This window comes from Nasonia vitripennis (assembly GCF_009193385.2).
Source record: "Nasonia vitripennis strain AsymCx chromosome 4 unlocalized genomic scaffold, Nvit_psr_1.1 chr4_random0007, whole genome shotgun sequence".
Classification (NCBI taxonomy): domain Eukaryota; kingdom Metazoa; phylum Arthropoda; class Insecta; order Hymenoptera; family Pteromalidae; genus Nasonia; species Nasonia vitripennis.
Genome location: NW_022279643.1, coordinates 1,391,945 through 1,412,423, shown reverse-complemented (window position 1 = coordinate 1,412,423; position 20,479 = coordinate 1,391,945).

The following is a 20,479-nucleotide window of genomic DNA, read 5'->3' as shown; positions in this document are numbered from 1 at the left end:
AGTCGACAAAGTTCGAAATCCGCGATTTTCGCCTCTTCGAGCGCCCTCTAGATAAGGTTCCTCACTATCGATTTTAACCAAACTTGCTGTAATTATTTGTTATACTACCTCCGTCTTAAAAAAGGGATAATAGGTTTCTAACCCGAGCACATAGTCGACGAAGATCGAAATCCGCGATCTTCACCTCTTCGAGCGCCCTCTAGATAAGGTTCCTCACCATCGATCATGACCAAATTAGCTGTAATTATTTGTTGTACTACAAGTAATAATAAATCATCGCAATATAAGTGATAATAGGTGTGTAAGCCGAGAACTTAGTCGACAAAGTTCGAAATCCGCGATTTTCACCTCTTCGAGCGCCCTCTAGATAAGGTTCCTCACATTCGATCATGAACAAACTTGCTGTAATTATTTGTTATACTACCAGTAACAATAATCTGTCTTAAAAAAGGAATAATAGGTTTGTAAGCCGGGCACATAATCAACAAAGTTCGTATTTTTTGCACCTCTTCGAGCGCCCTCTAGATAAGGTTGCTCACCTTCGATTTTAACCAAACTTGCTGTAAATATTTGTTATACTACCAGAATCAATAATCCGTCTAAAAAAGGGATAATAGGTTTCTAACCCGAGCACATAGTCGACAAAGTTCGTATTCCGCGATTTTCACCTCTTCGAGCGCCCTCTACTTAAGGTTCTTCACCTTCGATCATGACCAAACTTGCTGTAATTATTTGTTATACTACCAGTAACAATAAAACGTCTTAAAAAAAGGGATAATAGGTTTCTATCCCGAGCACATAGTCGACAAAGTTCGTATTCCGCGATTTTCACCTCTTCGAGCGCCCTCTTGTTAAGGTTCATCACATTCGATTATAACCAAACTTGCTGTAATTATTTGTTATACGACCTGTAACAATAATCCGTCTTAAAAAAGGGATAATAGGTTTCTATCCCGAGCACTTAGTCGACAAAGTTCGAAATCCGCGATTTTCACCTCTTCGAGCGCCCTCTAGATAAGGTTCTCACCATCGATTTTAACTCAACTTGCTGTATTTATTGGTTATCCTACCAGTAACAATAATCCGTTTTAACAAAGGGAACCTATTAGTTTCTATCCCGAGCACTTAGTCGACAAAGTTCGTATTCTGCGATTTTCACCTATTCGAGCGCCCTCTAGATAAGTTTTCTGACCTTCGATCATGACAAAACTTGCTGTAAGTATTTGTTGAACTACAAGTAATAATAAACCATCGCAAAAAGAGGGATAATAGGTGTGTAAGCCGAGCACTTAATCGACAAAGTTCGAAATCCGCGATTTTCAACTCTTCGAGCTCCCTCTTGTTAAGGTTCATCACATTCGATTATAACCAAATCTGCTGTAATTATTTGTTATACGACCTGTAACAATAATCCGTCTTAAAAAAGGGATAATAGGTGTGTAAGCCGAGCACTTAATCGACAAAGTTCAAAATCAGCGATTTTCACCTCTTCTAGCGCCCTATAGATAAGGTTCCTCACCTTCGATCATGACCAAACATGCTGTAATTATTTGTTATACTACCAGTAACAATAATCTGTCTTAAAAAAGGAATAATAGGTTTGTAAGCCGGGCACATAATCAACAAAGTTCGTATTCCGCGATTTGTACCGTTTCGAGCGCCCTCTAGATAAGGTTGCTCACATTCGATTATAACTAAACCTGCTGTAATTATTTGTTATACTACCAGTAACACGAGCACTTAGTCGACAAGGTTCAAAATCCGGGATTTTCACCTCTTCGAGCGCCCTCTAGATAAGGTTCCTCACCTTCGATCATGACCAAACTTGCTGTAATTATTTGTTGTACTACAAGTAATAATAAAACATCGCAAAATAAGGGATAATAGGTTTGTAACCCGGGCACTTAGTCGACAAGTTCCAAAATCCGCGTTTTTCACCTCTTCGAGCGCCCTCTAGATAAGGTTCCTCACCTTCGATTATGACCAAACTTGCTGTAATTATTTGTTATACTACCAGTAACAATAAAACGTCTTAAAAAAGGGATAAAGGGTTTCTAACCGAGCACTTAGTCGACAAAGTTCGAAATCCGCGATTTTCACCTCTTCGAGCGCCCTCTAGATAAGGTTCCACACCTTCGATTTTAACCAAACTTGCTTGTAATTATTTGTTATACTATACTCGTCTTAAAAAAGGGATATAGGTTTCTAACCCGAGCACATAGTCGACAAAGTTCGTATCCGCGATTTTCACCTCTTCGAGCGCCCTCTAGTTAAGGTTCCTCACCTTCGATTTTAACCAAACTGCTGTAATTATTTGTATACACCTGTAACAATAATCCGTCTTAAAAAAGGGATAATAGGTTTCTAACCGAGCACTTAGTCGACAAAGTTCGAATCCGGGATTTTCACCTCTTCGAGCGCCCTCTAGATAAGGTTCCTCACCTTCGATCATGACCAAACTTGCTGTAATTATTTGTTATACTACCAGTAACAATAAAACGTCTTAAAAAAAGGGATAAAGGGTTTCTAACCGAGCACTTAGTCGACAAAGTTCGAAATCCGCGATTTTCACCTATTCGAGCGCCCTCTAGATAAGGTTCCACACCTTCGATTTTAACCAAACTTGCTTGTAATTATTTGTTATACTATATCTGTCTTAAAGAAAGGGATAATAGGTTTCTAACCCGAGCACATAGTCGACAAAGTTCGTATTCCGCGATTTACACCTCTTCGAGCGCCCTCTACTTAAGGTTCCTCACCTTCGATTTTAACCAAACTTGCTGCAATTATTTGCTATACTACCAGTAACAATAATCCGTCTTAAAATGGGATAAAAGGTTTGTAAGCCGAGCACTTAGCCGACAAATGTCGTATTCCGCGTTTTTCACCTCTTTGAGCGCCCTCTACTTAAGGTTCCTCACCTTCGATTTTAATCAAACTTGCAGTAAGTATTTTTGTACTACCAGTAACAATATTCCGTCTTAAAATAGGGATAACAGTTTTCTAACCCGAGCACATAGTCGACAAAGTTCGTATTCCGCGATTTTCACCTCTTCGAGCGCCCTCTACTTAAGGTTCCTTACCTTCGATTTTAACCAAACTTGCTGTAATTATTTGTTATACTACCAGTAACAATAAAACGTCTTAAAAAAGGGATAATAGGTTTCTAACCGAGCACTTAGTCGAGAAAGTTCGTATTCCGCGATTTTCACCTCCTCGAGCGCCCTCTACTTAAGGTTCCTCACCTACGATTTTAACCAAACTTGCAGTAAGTATTTTTTGTACTACCAGTAACAATATTCCGTCTTAAAATAGGGATAATAGTTTTCTAACCCGAGCACATAGTCGACAAAGTTCGTATTCCGCGATTTTCACCTCTTCGAGCGCCCTCTATTTAAGGTTCCTCACCTTCGATTTTAACCAAACTTGCTGTAATTATTTGTTATACTACCAGTAACAATAATCCGTCTTAAAATGGGATAATAGGTGTGTAATCCGAGCACTTAGTCGACAAAGTTCGAAATCCGCGATTTTCACCTCTTTGAGCGCCCTCTATATAAGGTTCCTCACCTTCGCTTTTAACCACACTTGCTGTAATTATTTGTTATACAACCTGTATCAATAATCCGGCTTAAAAAAGGGATAATAGGTTTCTAACCCGAGCACTTAGTCGACAAGGTTCAAAATCCGGGATTTTCACCTCTTCGAGCGCCCTCTAGATAAGGTTCCTCACCTTCGATCATGACCAAACTAGCTGTAATTATTTGTTGTACTACAAGTAATAATAAATCATCGCAATATAAGTGATAATAGGTGTGTAAGCCGAGAACTTAGTCGACAAAATTCGAAATCCGCGATTTTCACCTCTTCGAGCGCCCTCTAGATAAGGTTCCTCACATTCGATCATGAACAAACTTGCTGTAATTATTTGTTATACTACCAGTAACAATAATCTGTCTTAAAAAAGGAATAATAGGTTTGTAAGCCGGGCACATAATCAACAAAGTTCGTATTTTTTGCACCTCTTCGAGCGCCCTCTAGATAAGGTTGCTCACCTTCGATTTTAACCAAATTTGCTGTAAATATTTGTTATACTACCAGAATCAATAATCCGTCTAAAAAAGGGATAATAGGTTTCTAACCCGAGCACATAGTCGACAAAGTTCGTATTCCGCGATTTTCACCTCTTCGAGCGCCCTCTAGATAAGGTTCCTCACCTTCGATTTTAACCAAACTTGCTGTAATTATTTGTTATACTACCAGTAACAATAAAACGTCTTAAAAAAAGGGATAAAGGGTTTCTAACCGAGCACTTAGTCGACAAAGTTCGAAATCCGCGATTTTCACCTCTTCGAGCGCCCTCTAGATAAGGTTCCACACGTTCGATTTTAACCAAACTTGCTTGTAATTATTTGTTATACTATCTCCGTCTTAAAAAATGGGATAATAGTTTTCTAACCCGAGCACATAGTCGACAAAGTTCGTATTCCGCGATTTTCACCTCTTCGAGCGTCCTCTACTTAAGGTTCCTCACCTTCGATTTTAACCAAACTTGCTGTAATTATTTGTTATACTACCAGTAACAATAATCCGTCTTAAAATAGGGATAACAGTTTTCTAACCCGAGCACATAGTCGACAAAGTTCGTATTCCGCGATTTTCACCTCTTTGAGCGCCCTCTAGATAAGGTTCCTCACATTCGCTTTTAACCACACTTGCTGTAATTATTTGTTGTACAACCTGTATCAATAATCCGGCTTAAAAAAGGGATAATAGGTTTCTAACCCGAGCACTTAGTCGACAAGGTTCAAAATCCGCGTTTTTCACCTCTTCGAGCGCCCTCTAGATAAGGTTCCACACCTTCGATTTTAACCAAACTTGCTTGTAATTATTTGTTATACTATCTCCGTCTTAAAAAAAGGGATAATAGGTTTCTAACCCGAGCACATAGTCGACGAAGATCGAAATCCGCGATTTTCGCCTCTTCGAGCGCCCTCTAGATAAGGTTCCTCACCTTCGATTATAACCAAACCTGCTGTAATTATTGATATACGACCTGTATCAATAATCCGTCTTAAAAAAGGGATAATAGGTTTCTAACCCGAGCACTTACTCGACAAGGTTCAAAATCCGGGATTTTCACCTCTTCGAGCGCCCTCTAGATAAGGTTCCTCACATTCGATCATGAACAAACTTGCTGTAATTATTTGTTATACTACCAGTAACAATAATCTGTCTTAAAAAAGGAATAATAGGTTTGTAAGCCGGGCACATAATCAACAAAGTTCGTATTTTTTGCACCTCTTCGAGCGCCCTCTAGATAAGGTTGCTCACCTTCGATTTTAACCAAATTTGCTGTAAATATTTGTTATACTACCAGAATCAATAATCCGTCTAAAAAAGGGATAATAGGTTTCTAACCCGAGCACATAGTCGACAAAGTTCGTATTCCGCGATTTTCACCTCTTCGAGCGCCCTCTACTTAAGGTTCTTCACCTTCGATTTTAACCAAACTTGCTGCAATTATTTGCTATACTACCAGTAACAATAAAACGTCTTAAAAAAAGGGATAAAGGGTTTCTAACCGAGCACTTAGTCGACAAAGTTCGAAATCCGCGATTTTCACCTCTTCGAGCGCCCTCTAGATAAGGTTCCACACCTTCGATTTTAACCAAACTTGCTTGTAATTATTTGTTATACTATATCTGTCTTAAAGAAAGGGATAATAGGTTTCTAACCCGAGCACATAGTCGACAAAGTTCGTATTCCGCGATTTACACCTCTTCGAGCGCCCTCTACTTAAGGTTCCTCACCTTCGATTTTAACCAAACTTGCTGCAATTATTTGCTATACTACCAGTAACAATAATCCGTCTTAAAATGGGATAAAAGGTTTGTAAGCCGAGCACTTAGCCGACAAATGTCGTATTCCGCGTTTTTCACCTCTTTGAGCGCCCTCTACTTAAGGTTCCTCACCTTCGATTTTAATCAAACTTGCAGTAAGTATTTTTTGTACTACCAGTAACAATATTCCGTCTTAAAATAGGGATAACAGTTTTCTAACCCGAGCACATAGTCGACAAAGTTCGTATTCCGCGATTTTCACCTCTTCGAGCGCCCTCTACATAAGGTTCCTTACCTTCGATTTTAACCAAACTTGCTGTAATTATTTGTTATACTACCAGTAACAATAAAACGTCTTAAAAAAGGGATAATAGGTTTCTAACCGAGCACTTAGTCGAGAAAGTTCGTATTCCGCGATTTTCACCTCCTCGAGCGCCCTCTACTTAAGGTTCCTCACCTACGATTTTAACCAAACTTGCAGTAAGTATTTTTTGTACTACCAGTAACAATATTCCGTCTTAAAATAGGGATAATAGTTTTCTAACCCGAGCACATAGTCGACAAAGTTCGTATTCCGCGATTTTCACCTCTTCGAGCGCCCTCTAGATAAGGTTCCTCACCTTCGATTTTAACCAAACTTGCTGTAATTATTTGTTATACTACCAGTAACAATAATCCGTCTTAAAATAGGGATAACAGTTTTCTAACCCGAGCACATAGTCGACAAGGTTCAAATCCGCGTTTTTCACCTCTTCGAGCGCCCTCTAGATAAGGTTCCACACGTTCGATTTTAACCAAACTTGCTTGTAATTATTTGTTATACTATCTCCGTCTTAAAAAATGGGATAATAGTTTTCTAACCCGAGCACATAGTCGACAAAGTTCGTATTCCGCGATTTTCACCTCTTCGAGCGCCCTCTAATAAGGTTCCTCACCTTCGATTTTAACCAAACTTGCTGTAATTATTTGTTATACTACCAGTAACAATAATCCGTCTTAAAATAGGGATAACAGTTTTCTAACCCGAGCACATAGTCGACAAGGTTCAAAATCCGGGATTTTCACCTCTTCGAGCGCCCTCTAGATAAGGTTCCTCACATTCGATCATGAACAAACTTGCTGTAATTATTTGTTATACTACCAGTAACAATAATCTGTCTTAAAAAAGGATAATAGGTTTGTAACCGGCACATAATCAACAAAGTTCGTATTTTTTCACCTCTTCGAGCGCCCTCTAGATAAGGTTGCTCACCTTCGATTTTAACCAAATTTGCTGTAAATATTTGTTATACTACCAGAATCAATAATCCGTCTAAAAAAGGGATAATAGGTTTCTAACCCGAGCACATAGTCGACAAAGTTCGTATTCCGCGATTTTCACCTCTTCGAGCGCCCTCTAGATAAGGTTCCTCACTTCGATTTTAACCAACTTGCTGTAATTATTTGTTTACACCTGTATCAATAATCCGCTTAAAAAAGGGATAATAGTTTCTAACCGAGCACTTAGTCGACAAGTTCAAATCCGCGTTTTCACCTCTTCGAGCGCCCTCTAGATAAGGTTCCACCTTCGATTTTAACCAAACTTGCTGTAATTATTTGTTATACTATCTCCGTCTTAAAAAAGGGATAATAGTTTCTAACCCGAGCACATAGTCGACAAAGTTCGTATCCGCGATTTTCACCTCTTCGAGCGCCTCTAGATAAGGTTCCTCACCTTCGATTTTAACCAAACTTGCTGTAATTATTTGTTATACTACCAGTAACAATAAAACGTCTTAAAAAAGGGATAAAGGGTTTCTAACCGAGCACTTAGTCGACAAAGTTCGAAATCCGCGATTTTCACCTCTTCGAGCGCCCTCTAGATAAGGTTCCACACTTCGATTTTAACCAAACTTGCTTGTAATTATTTGTTATACTATCTCCGTCTTAAAAAAGGGATAATAGGTTTCTAACCCGAGCACATAGTCGACAAAGTTCGTATTCCGCGATTTTCACCTCTTCGAGCGTCCTCTACTTAAGGTTCCTCACCTTCGATTTTAACCAAACTTGCTGTAATTATTTGTTATACTACCAGTAACAATAATCCGTCTTAAAATAGGGATAACAGTTTTCTAACCCGAGCACATAGTCGACAAAGTTCGTATTCCGCGATTTTCACCTCTTTGAGCGCCCTCTAGATAAGGTTCCTCACATTCGCTTTTAACCACACTTGCTGTAATTATTTGTTGTACAACCTGTATCAATAATCCGGCTTAAAAAAGGGATAATAGGTTTCTAACCCGAGCACTTAGTCGACAAGGTTCAAAATCCGCGTTTTTCACCTCTTCGAGCGCCCTCTAGATAAGGTTCCACACCTTCGATTTTAACCAAACTTGCTTGTAATTATTTGTTATACTATCTCCGTCTTAAAAAAAGGGATAATAGGTTTCTAACCCGAGCACATAGTCGACGAAGATCGAAATCCGCGATTTTCGCCTCTTCGAGCGCCCTCTAGATAAGGTTCCTCACCTTCGATTATAACCAAACCTGCTGTAATTATTGATATACGACCTGTATCAATAATCCGTCTTAAAAAAGGGATAATAGGTTTCTAACCCGAGCACTTACTCGACAAGGTTCAAAATCCGGGATTTTCACCTCTTCGAGCGCCCTCTAGATAAGGTTCCTCACATTCGATCATGAACAAACTTGCTGTAATTATTTGTTATACTACCAGTAACAATAATCTGTCTTAAAAAAGGAATAATAGGTTTGTAAGCCGGGCACATAATCAACAAAGTTCGTATTTTTTGCACCTCTTCGAGCGCCCTCTAGATAAGGTTGCTCACCTTCGATTTTAACCAAATTTGCTGTAAATATTTGTTATACTACCAGAATCAATAATCCGTCTAAAAAAGGGATAATAGGTTTCTAACCCGAGCACATAGTCGACAAAGTTCGTATTCCGCGATTTTCACCTCTTCGAGCGCCCTCTACTTAAGGTTCTTCACCTTCGATTTTAACCAAACTTGCTGCAATTATTTGCTATACTACCAGTAACAATAAAACGTCTTAAAAAAAGGGATAAAGGGTTTCTAACCGAGCACTTAGTCGACAAAGTTCGAAATCCGCGATTTTCACCTCTTCGAGCGCCCTCTAGATAAGGTTCCACACCTTCGATTTTAACCAAACTTGCTTGTAATTATTTGTTATACTATATCTGTCTTAAAGAAAGGGATAATAGGTTTCTAACCCGAGCACATAGTCGACAAAGATCGTATTCCGCGATTTACACCTCTTCGAGCGCCCTCTACTTAAGGTTCCTCACCTTCGATTTTAACCAAACTTGCTGCAATTATTTGCTATACTACCAGTAACAATAATCCGTCTTAAAATGGGATAAAAGGTTTGTAAGCCGAGCACTTAGCCGACAAATGTCGTATTCCGCGTTTTTCACCTCTTTGAGCGCCCTCTACTTAAGGTTCCTCACCTTCGATTTTAATCAAACTTGCAGTAAGTATTTTTTGTACTACCAGTAACAATATTCCGTCTTAAAATAGGGATAACAGTTTTCTAACCCGAGCACATAGTCGACAAAGTTCGTATTCCGCGATTTTCACCTCTTCGAGCGCCCTCTACATAAGGTTCCTTACCTTCGATTTTAACCAAACTTGCTGTAATTATTTGTTATACTACCAGTAACAATAAAACGTCTTAAAAAAGGGATAATAGGTTTCTAACCGAGCACTTAGTCGAGAAAGTTCGTATTCCGCGATTTTCACCTCCTCGAGCGCCCTCTACTTAAGGTTCCTCACCTACGATTTTAACCAAACTTGCAGTAAGTATTTTTTGTACTACCAGTAACAATATTCCGTCTTAAAATAGGGATAATAGTTTTCTAACCCGAGCACATAGTCGACAAAGTTCGTATTCCGCGATTTTCACCTCTTCGAGCGCCCTCTAGATAAGGTTCCTCACCTTCGATTTTAACCAAACTTGCTGTAATTATTTGTTATACTACCAGTAACAATAATCCGTCTTAAAAAGGGATAATAGGTTTCTAACCCGAGCACATAGTCGACAAGGTTCAAAATCCGCGTTTTTCACCTCTTCGAGCGCCCTCTAGATAAGGTTCCACACGTTCGATTTTAACCAAACTTGCTTGTAATTATTTGTTATACTATCTCCGTCTTAAAAAAGGGATAATAGTTTCTAACCCGAGCACATAGTCGACAAAGTTCGTATTCCGCGATTTTCACCTCTTCGAGCGTCCTCTACTTAAGGTTCCTCACCTTCGATTTTAACCAAACTTGCTGTAATTATTTGTTATACTACCAGTAACAATAATCCGTCTTAAAATAGGGATAACAGTTTTCTAACCCGAGCACATAGTCGACAAGGTTCAAAATCCGCGATTTTCACCTCTTCGAGCGCCCTCTAGATAAGGTTCCTCACATTCGATCATGAACAAACTTGCTGTAATTATTTGTTATACTACCAGTAACAATAATCTGTCTTAAAAAAGGAATAATAGGTTTGTAAGCCGGGCACATAATCAACAAAGTTCGTATTTTTTGCACCTCTTCGAGCGCCCTCTAGATAAGGTTGCTCACCTTCGATTTTAACCAAATTTGCTGTAAATATTTGTTATACTACCAGAATCAATAATCCGTCTAAAAAAGGGATAATAGGTTTCTAACCCGAGCACATAGTCGACAAAGTTCGTATTCCGCGATTTTCACCTCTTTGAGCGCCCTCTAGATAAGGTTCCTCACTTCGATTTAACCAACTTGCTGTAATTATTTGTTTACACCTGTATCAATAATCCGCTTAAAAAAGGGATAATAGGTTTCTAACCCGAGCACTTAGTCGACAAGTTAAATCCGCGTTTTCACCTCTTCGAGCGCCCTCTAGATAAGGTTCCACACTTCGATTTTAACCAAACTTGCTTGTAATTATTTGTTATACTATCTCCGTCTTAAAAAAGGGATAATAGTTTCTAACCCGAGCACATAGTCGACAAAGTTCGTATTCCGCGATTTTCACCTCTTCGAGCGCCTCTAGATAAGGTTCCTCACCTTCGATTTTAACCAAACTTGCTGTAATTATTTGTTATACTACCAGTAACAATAAACGTCTTAAAAAAAGGGATAAAGGTTTCTAACCGAGCACTTAGTCGACAAAGTTCGAAATCCGCGATTTTCACCTCTTCGAGCGCCCTCTAGATAAGGTTCCACACTTCGATTTTAACCAAACTTGCTTGTAATTATTTGTTATACTATCTCCGTCTTAAAAAATGGGATAATAGTTTCTAACCCGAGCACATAGTCGACAAAGTTCGTATTCCGCGATTTTCACCTCTTCGAGCGCCTCTACTTAAGGTTCCTCACCTTCGATTTTAACCAAACTTGCTGTAATTATTTGTTATACTACCAGTAACAATAATCCGTCTTAAAATAGGGATAACAGTTTTCTAACCCGAGCACATAGTCGACAAAGTTCGTATTCCGCGATTTTCACCTCTTTGAGCGCCCTCTAGATAAGGTTCCTCACATTCGCTTTTAACCACACTTGCTGTAATTATTTGTTGTACAACCTGTATCAATAATCCGGCTTAAAAAAGGGATAATAGGTTTCTAACCCGAGCACTTAGTCGACAAGGTTCAAAATCCGCGTTTTTCACCTCTTCGAGCGCCCTCTAGATAAGGTTCCACACCTTCGATTTTAACCAAACTTGCTTGTAATTATTTGTTATACTATCTCCGTCTTAAAAAAAGGGATAATAGGTTTCTAACCCGAGCACATAGTCGACGAAGATCGAAATCCGCGATTTTCGCCTCTTCGAGCGCCCTCTAGATAAGGTTCCTCACCTTCGATTATAACCAAACCTGCTGTAATTATTGATATACGACCTGTATCAATAATCCGTCTTAAAAAAGGGATAATAGGTTTCTAACCCGAGCACTTACTCGACAAGGTTCAAAATCCGGGATTTTCACCTCTTCGAGCGCCCTCTAGATAAGGTTCCTCACATTCGATCATGAACAAACTTGCTGTAATTATTTGTTATACTACCAGTAACAATAATCTGTCTTAAAAAAGGAATAATAGGTTTGTAAGCCGGGCACATAATCAACAAAGTTCGTATTTTTTGCACCTTTCGAGCGCCCTCTAGATAAGGTTGCTCACCTTCGATTTTAACCAAATTGCTGTAAATATTTGTTATACTACCAGAATCAATAATCCGTCTAAAAAAGGGATAATAGGTTTCTAACCCGAGCACATAGTCGACAAAGTTCGTATTCCGCGATTTTCACCTCTTCGAGCGCCCTCTACTTAAGGTTCTTCACCTTCGATTTTAACCAAACTTGCTGTAATTATTTGTTATACTACCAGTAACAATAAAACGTCTTAAAAAAAGGGATAAAGGTTTCTAACCCGAGCACTTAGTCGACAAAGTTCGAAATCCGCGATTTTCACCTCTTCGAGCGCCCTCTAGATAAGGTTCCACACCTTCGATTTTAACCAAACTTGCTTGTAATTATTTGTTATACTATATCTGTCTTAAAGAAAGGGATAATAGGTTTCTAACCCGAGCACATAGTCGACAAAGTTCGTATTCCGCGATTTACACCTCTTCGAGCGCCCTCTACTTAAGGTTCCTCACCTTCGATTTTAACCAAACTTGCTGCAATTATTTGCTATACTACCAGTAACAATAATCCGTCTTAAAATGGGATAAAAGGTTTGTAAGCCGAGCACTTAGCCGACAAATGTCGTATTCCGCGTTTTTCACCTCTTTGAGCGCCCTCTACTTAAGGTTCCTCACCTTCGATTTTAATCAAACTTGCAGTAAGTATTTTTTGTACTACCAGTAACAATATTCCGTCTTAAAATAGGGATAACAGTTTTCTAACCCGAGCACATAGTCGACAAAGTTCGTATTCCGCGATTTTCACCTCTTCGAGCGCCCTCTACTTAAGGTTCCTCACCTTCGATTTTAACCAAACTTGCTGTAATTATTTGTTATACTACCAGTAACAATAAAACGTCTTAAAAAAGGGATAATAGGTTTCTAACCGAGCACTTAGTCGAGAAAGTTCGTATTCCGCGATTTTCACCTCCTCGAGCGCCCTCTACTTAAGGTTCCTCACCTACGATTTTAACCAAACTTGCAGTAAGTATTTTTTGTACTACCAGTAACAATATTCCGTCTTAAAATAGGGATAATAGTTTTCTAACCCGAGCACATAGTCGACAAAGTTCGTATTCCGCGATTTTCACCTCTTCGAGCGCCCTCTATTTAAGGTTCCTCACCTTCGATTTTAACCAAACTTGCTGTAATTATTTGTTATACTACCAGTAACAATAATCCGTCTTAAAATGGGATAATAGGTGTGTAATCCGAGCACTTAGTCGACAAAGTTCGAAATCCGCGATTTTCACCTCTTTGAGCGCCCTCTATATAAGGTTCCTCACCTTCGCTTTTAACCACACTTGCTGTAATTATTTGTTATACAACCTGTATCAATAATCCGGCTTAAAAAAGGGATAATAGGTTTCTAACCCGAGCACTTAGTCGACAAGGTTCAAAATCCGGGATTTTCACCTCTTCGAGCGCCCTCTAGATAAGGTTCCTCACCTTCGATCATGACCAAACTAGCTGTAATTATTTGTTGTACTACAAGTAATAATAAATCATCGCAATATAAGTGATAATAGGTGTGTAAGCCGAGAACTTAGTCGACAAAATTCGAAATCCGCGATTTTCACCTCTTCGAGCGCCCTCTAGATAAGGTTCCTCACATTCGATCATGAACAAACTTGCTGTAATTATTTGTTATACTACCAGTAACAATAATCTGTCTTAAAAAAGGAATAATAGGTTTGTAAGCCGGGCACATAATCAACAAAGTTCGTATTTTTTGCACCTCTTCGAGCGCCCTCTAGATAAGGTTGCTCACCTTCGATTTTAACCAAATTTGCTGTAAATATTTGTTATACTACCAGAATCAATAATCCGTCTAAAAAAGGGATAATAGGTTTCTAACCCGAGCACATAGTCGACAAAGTTCGTATTCCGCGATTTTCACCTCTTCGAGCGCCCTCTAGATAAGGTTCCTCACCTTCGATTTTAACCAAACTTGCTGTAATTATTTGTTATACTACCAGTAACAATAAAACGTCTTAAAAAAAGGGATAAAGGGTTTCTAACCGAGCACTTAGTCGACAAAGTTCGAAATCCGCGATTTTCACCTCTTCGAGCGCCCTCTAGATAAGGTTCCACACGTTCGATTTTAACCAAACTTGCTTGTAATTATTTGTTATACTATCTCCGTCTTAAAAAATGGGATAATAGTTTTCTAACCCGAGCACATAGTCGACAAAGTTCGTATTCCGCGATTTTCACCTCTTCGAGCGTCCTCTACTTAAGGTTCCTCACCTTCGATTTTAACCAAACTTGCTGTAATTATTTGTTATACTACCAGTAACAATAATCCGTCTTAAAATAGGGATAACAGTTTTCTAACCCGAGCACATAGTCGACAAAGTTCGTATTCCGCGATTTTCACCTCTTTGAGCGCCCTCTAGATAAGGTTCCTCACATTCGCTTTTAACCACACTTGCTGTAATTATTTGTTGTACAACCTGTATCAATAATCCGGCTTAAAAAAGGGATAATAGGTTTCTAACCCGAGCACTTAGTCGACAAGGTTCAAAATCCGCGTTTTTCACCTCTTCGAGCGCCCTCTAGATAAGGTTCCACACCTTCGATTTTAACCAAACTTGCTTGTAATTATTTGTTATACTATCTCCGTCTTAAAAAAAGGGATAATAGGTTTCTAACCCGAGCACATAGTCGACGAAGATCGAAATCCGCGATTTTCGCCTCTTCGAGCGACCTATAGATAAGGTTCCTCACCTTCGATTATAACCAAACCTGCTGTAATTATTGATATACGACCTGTATCAATAATCCGTCTTAAAAAAGGGATAATAGGTTTCTAACCCGAGCACTTAGTCGACAAGGTTCAAAATCCGGGATTTTCACCTCTTCGAGCGCCCTCTAGATAAGGTTCCTCACATTCGATCATGACCAAACTTGCTGTAATTATTTGTTATACTACCAGTAACAATAATCTGTCTTAAAAAAGGAATAATAGGTTTGTAAGCCGGCACATAATCAACAAAGTTCGTATTTTTTCACCTCTTCGAGCGCCCTCTAGATAAGGTTCTCACCTTCGATTTTAACCAAATTTGCTGTAAATATTTGTTATACTACCAGAATCAATAATCCGTCTAAAAAAGGGATAATAGGTTTCTAACCCGAGCACATAGTCGACAAAGTTCGTATTCCGCGATTTTCACCTCTTCGAGCGCCCTCTACTTAAGGTTCTCACCTTCGATTTTAACCAAACTTGCTGTAATTATTTGCTATACTACCAGTAACAATAAACGTCTTAAAAAAGGGATAAAGGTTTCTAACCGAGCACTTAGTCGACAAAGTTCGAAATCCGCGATTTTCACCTCTTCGAGCGCCCTCTAGATAAGGTTCCACACCTTCGATTTTAACCAAACTTGCTTGTAATTATTTGTTATACTATATCGTCTTAAAAAAGGGATAATAGGTTTCTAACCCGAGCACATAGTCGACAAAGTTCGTATTCCGCGATTTCACCTCTTCGAGCGCCCTCTACTTAAGGTTCCTCACCTTCGATTTTAACCAAACTTGCTGTAATTATTTGTTATACTACCAGTAACAATAATCCGTCTTAAAAAGGGATAATAGGTTTGTAACCGAGCACTTAGTCGACAAATTCGTATTCCGCGTTTTCACCTCTTTGAGCGCCCTCTACTTAAGGTTCCTCACCTTCGATTTTAACAAACTTGCAGTAAGTATTTTTTGTACTACCAGTAACAATATTCCGTCTTAAAATAGGGATAATAGTTTCTAACCCGAGCACATAGTCGACAAAGTTCGTATTCCGCGATTTTCACCTCTTCGAGCGCCCTCTACATAAGGTTCCTCACCTTCGATTTTAACCAAACTTGCTGTAATTATTTGTTATACTACCAGTAACAATAATCGTCTTAAAAAAGGGATAATAGGTTTCTAACCGAGCACTTAGTCGACAAAGTTCGTATCCGCGATTTTCACCTCTTCGAGCGCCCTCTATTAAGGTTCCTCACCTTCGATTTTAACCAAACTTGCTGTAATTATTTTTGTACTACCAGTAACAATATCCGTCTTAAAAAAGGGATAATAGTTTCTAACCCGAGCACATAGTCGACAAAGTTCGTATTCCGCGATTTTCACCTCTTCGAGCGCCCTCTAGATAAGGTTCCTCACCTTCGATTTTAACCAAACTTGCTGTAATTATTTGTTATACTACCAGTAACAATAATCCGTCTTAAAAAGGGATAAAGGTTTCTAACCGAGCACTAGTCGACAAGTTCAAATCCGCGATTTTCACCTCTTCGAGCGCCCTCTAGATAAGGTTCCCACCTTCGATTTTAACCAAACTTGCTGTAATTATTTGTTATACTATCTCCGTCTTAAAAAAGGGATAATAGGTTTCTAACCCGAGCACATAGTCGACAAAGTTCGTATTCCGCGATTTTCACCTCTTCGAGCGCCCTCTAATAAGGTTCCTCACCTTCGATTTTAACCAAACTTGCTGTAATTATTTGTTATACTACCAGTAACAATAATCCGTCTTAAAAAAGGGATAATAGGTTTCTAACCCGAGCACTTAGTCGACAAAGTTCGAAATCCGCGATTTTCACCTCTTCGAGCGCCCTCTAGATAAGGTTCCTCACCTTCGATCATAACCAAACTTGCTGTAATTATTTGTTATACTACCAGTAACAATAATCGTCTTAAAAAAGGGATAATAGGTTTGTAACCCGAGCACATAGTCGACAAAGTTCGTATCCGCGATTTTCACCTCTTCGAGCGCCCTCTAGATAAGGTTCCTCACCTTCGATTTTAACCAAACTTGCTGTAATTATTTGTTATACTACCAGTAACAATATCCGTCTTAAAAAAGGGATAATAGGTTTCTAACCCGAGCACATAGTCGACAAAGTTCGTATTCCGCGATTTTCACCTCTTCGAGCGCCCTCTAGATAAGGTTCCTCACCTTCGATTTTAACCAAACTTGCTGTAATTATTTGTTATACTACCAGTAACAATAATCCGTCTTAAAAAAGGGATAATAGGTTTCTAACCCGAGCACTTAGTCGACAAGTTCGAAATCCGCGATTTTCACCTCTTCGAGCGCCCTCTAGATAAGGTTCCTCACCTTCGATTTTAACCAAACTTGCTGTAATTATTTGTTATACTATCTCCGTCTTAAAAAAGGGATAATAGGTTTCTAACCCGAGCACATAGTCGACAAGTTCGAATCCGCGATTTTCACCTCTTCGAGCGCCCTCTAGATAAGGTTCCTCACCTTCGATTTTAACCAAACTTGCTGTAATTATTTGTTATACTACCAGTAACAATAATCGTCTTAAAAAAGGGATAATAGGTTTCTAACCGAGCACTTAGTCGACAAAGTTCGAAATCCGCGATTTTCACCTCTTCGAGCGCCCTCTAGATAAGGTTCCTCACCTTCGATTTAACCAAACTTGCTGTAATTATTTGTTATACTATCATCCGTCTTAAAAAAGGGATAATAGGTTTCTAACCCGAGCACATAGTCGACAAAGTTCGTATCCGCGATTTTCACCTCTTCGAGCGCCCTCTAATAAGGTTCCTCACCTTCGATTTAACCAAACTTGCTGTAATTATTTGTTATACTACCAGTAACAATAATCCGTCTTAAAAAAGGGATAATAGGTTTCTAACCCGAGCACTTAGTCGACAAAGTTCGTATTCCGCGATTTTCACCTCTTCGAGCGCCCTCTAGATAAGGTTCCTCACCTTCGATTTTAACCAAACTTGCTGTAATTATTTGTTATACACCTGTAACAATAATCCGTCTTAAAAAAGGGATAATAGGTTTCTAACCGAGCACTTAGTCGACAAAGTTCGAAATCCGCGATTTTCACCTCTTCGAGCGCCCTCTAGATAAGGTTCCCACCTTCGATTTTAACCAAACTTGCTGTAATTATTTGTTATACTATCTCCGTCTTAAAAAAGGGATAATAGGTTTCTAACCCGAGCACATAGTCGACAAAGTTCGAATCCGCGATTTTCACCTCTTCGAGCGCCCTCTAGATAAGGTTCCTCACCTTCGATTTAACCAAACTTGCTGTAATTATTTGTTATACTACCAGTAACAATAATCCGTCTTAAAAAAGGGATAATAGGTTTCTAACCCGAGCACTTAGTCGACAAAGTTCGAAATCCGCGATTTTCACCTCTTCGAGCGCCCTCTAGATAAGGTTCCTCACCTTCGATTTTAACCAAACTTGCTGTAATTATTTGTTATACTACCAGTAACAATAATCCGTCTTAAAAAAGGGATAATAGGTTTCTAACCCGAGCACATAGTCGACAAAGTTCGAATCCGCGATTTTCACCTCTTCGAGCGCCCTCTAGATAAGGTTCCTCACCTTCGATTTTAACCAAACTTGCTGTAATTATTTGTTATACTACCAGTAACAATAATCCGTCTTAAAAAAGGGATAATAGGTTTCTAACCCGAGCACATAGTCGACAAAGTTCGTATCCGCGATTTTCACCTCTTCGAGCGCCCTCTAGATAAGGTTCCTCACCTTCGATTTTAACCAAACTTGCTGTAATTATTTGTTATACTACCAGTAACAATAATCCGTCTTAAAAAAGGGATAATAGGTTTCTAACCCGAGCACTTAGTCGACAAAGTTCGAAATCCGCGATTTTCACCTCTTCGAGCGCCCTCTAGATAAGGTTCCTCACCTTCGATTTAACCAAACTTGCTGTAATTATTTGTTATACTACCAGTAACAATAATCGTCTTAAAAAAGGGATAATAGGTTTCTAACCCGAGCACTTAGTCGACAAAGTTCGAATCCGCGATTTTCACCTCTTCGAGCGCCCTCTAGATAAGGTTCCTCACCTTCGATTTTAACCAAACTTGCTGTAATTATTTGTTATACCAGTAACAATAATCCGTCTTAAAAAAGGGATAATAGGTTTCTAACCCGAGCACATAGTCGACAAAGTTCGAATTCCGCGATTTTCACCTCTTCGAGCGCCCTCTAGATAAGGTTCCTCACCTTCGATTTAACCAAACTTGCTGTAATTATTTGTTATACTACCAGTAACAATAACCGTCTTAAAAAAGGGATAATAGGTTTCTAACCGAGCACTTAGTCGACAAAGTTCGAAATCCGCGATTTTCACCTCTTCGAGCGCCCTCTAGATAAGGTTCCTCACCTTCGATTTTAACCAAACTTGCTGTAATTATTTGTTATACAGTAATAATCCGTCTTAAAAAAGGGATAATAGGTTTCTAACCCGAGCACATAGTCGACAAAGTTCGAATCCGCGATTTTCACCTCTTCGAGCGCCCTCTAGATAAGGTTCCTCACCTTCGATTTAACCAAACTTGCTGTAATTATTTGTTATACTACCAGTAACAATAATCCGTCTTAAAAAAGGGATAATAGGTTTCTAACCCGAGCACTTAGTCGACAAAGTTCGAAATCCGCGATTTTCACCTCTTCGAGCGCCCTCTAGATAAGGTTCCTCACCTTCGATTTTAACCAAACTTGCTGTAATTATTTGTTTACTACCGTATCAATAATCCGTCTTAAAAAAGGGATAATAGGTTTCTAACCCGAGCACTTAGTCGACAAAGTTCGAAATCCGCGATTTTCACCTCTTCGAGCGCCCTCTAGATAAGGTTCCTCACCTTCGATTTTAACCAAACTTGCTGTAATTATTTGTTATACTACGTACAATATCCGTCTTAAAAAAGGGATAATAGGTTTCTAACCCGAGCACATAGTCGACAAGTTCGAAATCCGCGATTTTCACCTCTTCGAGCGCCCTCTAGATAAGGTTCCTCACCTTCGATTATAACCAAACTTGCTGTAATTATTTGTTATACTACCAGTAACAATAATCCGTCTTAAAAAAGGGATAATAGGTTTCTAACCCGAGCACTTAGTCGACAAAGTTCGAAATCCGCGATTTTCACCTCTTCGAGCGCCCTCTAGATAAGGTTCCTCACCTTCGATTTAACCAAACTTGCTGTAATTATTTGTTATACTACCAGTAACAATAATCCGTCTTAAAAAAGGGATAATAGGTTTCTAACCCGAGCACATAGTCGACAAAGTTCGTATCCGCGATTTTCACCTCTTCGAGCGCCCTCTAGATAAGGTTCCTCACCTTCGATTTAACCAAACTTGCTGTAATTATTTGTTATACTACCAGTAACAATAATCCGTCTTAAAAAAGGGATAATAGGTTTCTAACCCGAGCACTTAGTCGACAAAGTTCGAAATCCGCGATTTTCACCTCTTCGAGCGCCCTCTAGATAAGGTTCCTCACCTTCGATTTTAACCAAACTTGCTGTAATTATTTGTTATACTACCAGTAACAATAACCGTCTTAAAAAAGGGATAATAGGTTTCTAACCCGAGCACATAGTCGACAAAGTTCGAATCCGCGATTTTCACCTCTTCGAGCGCCCTCTAGATAAGGTTCCTCACCTTCG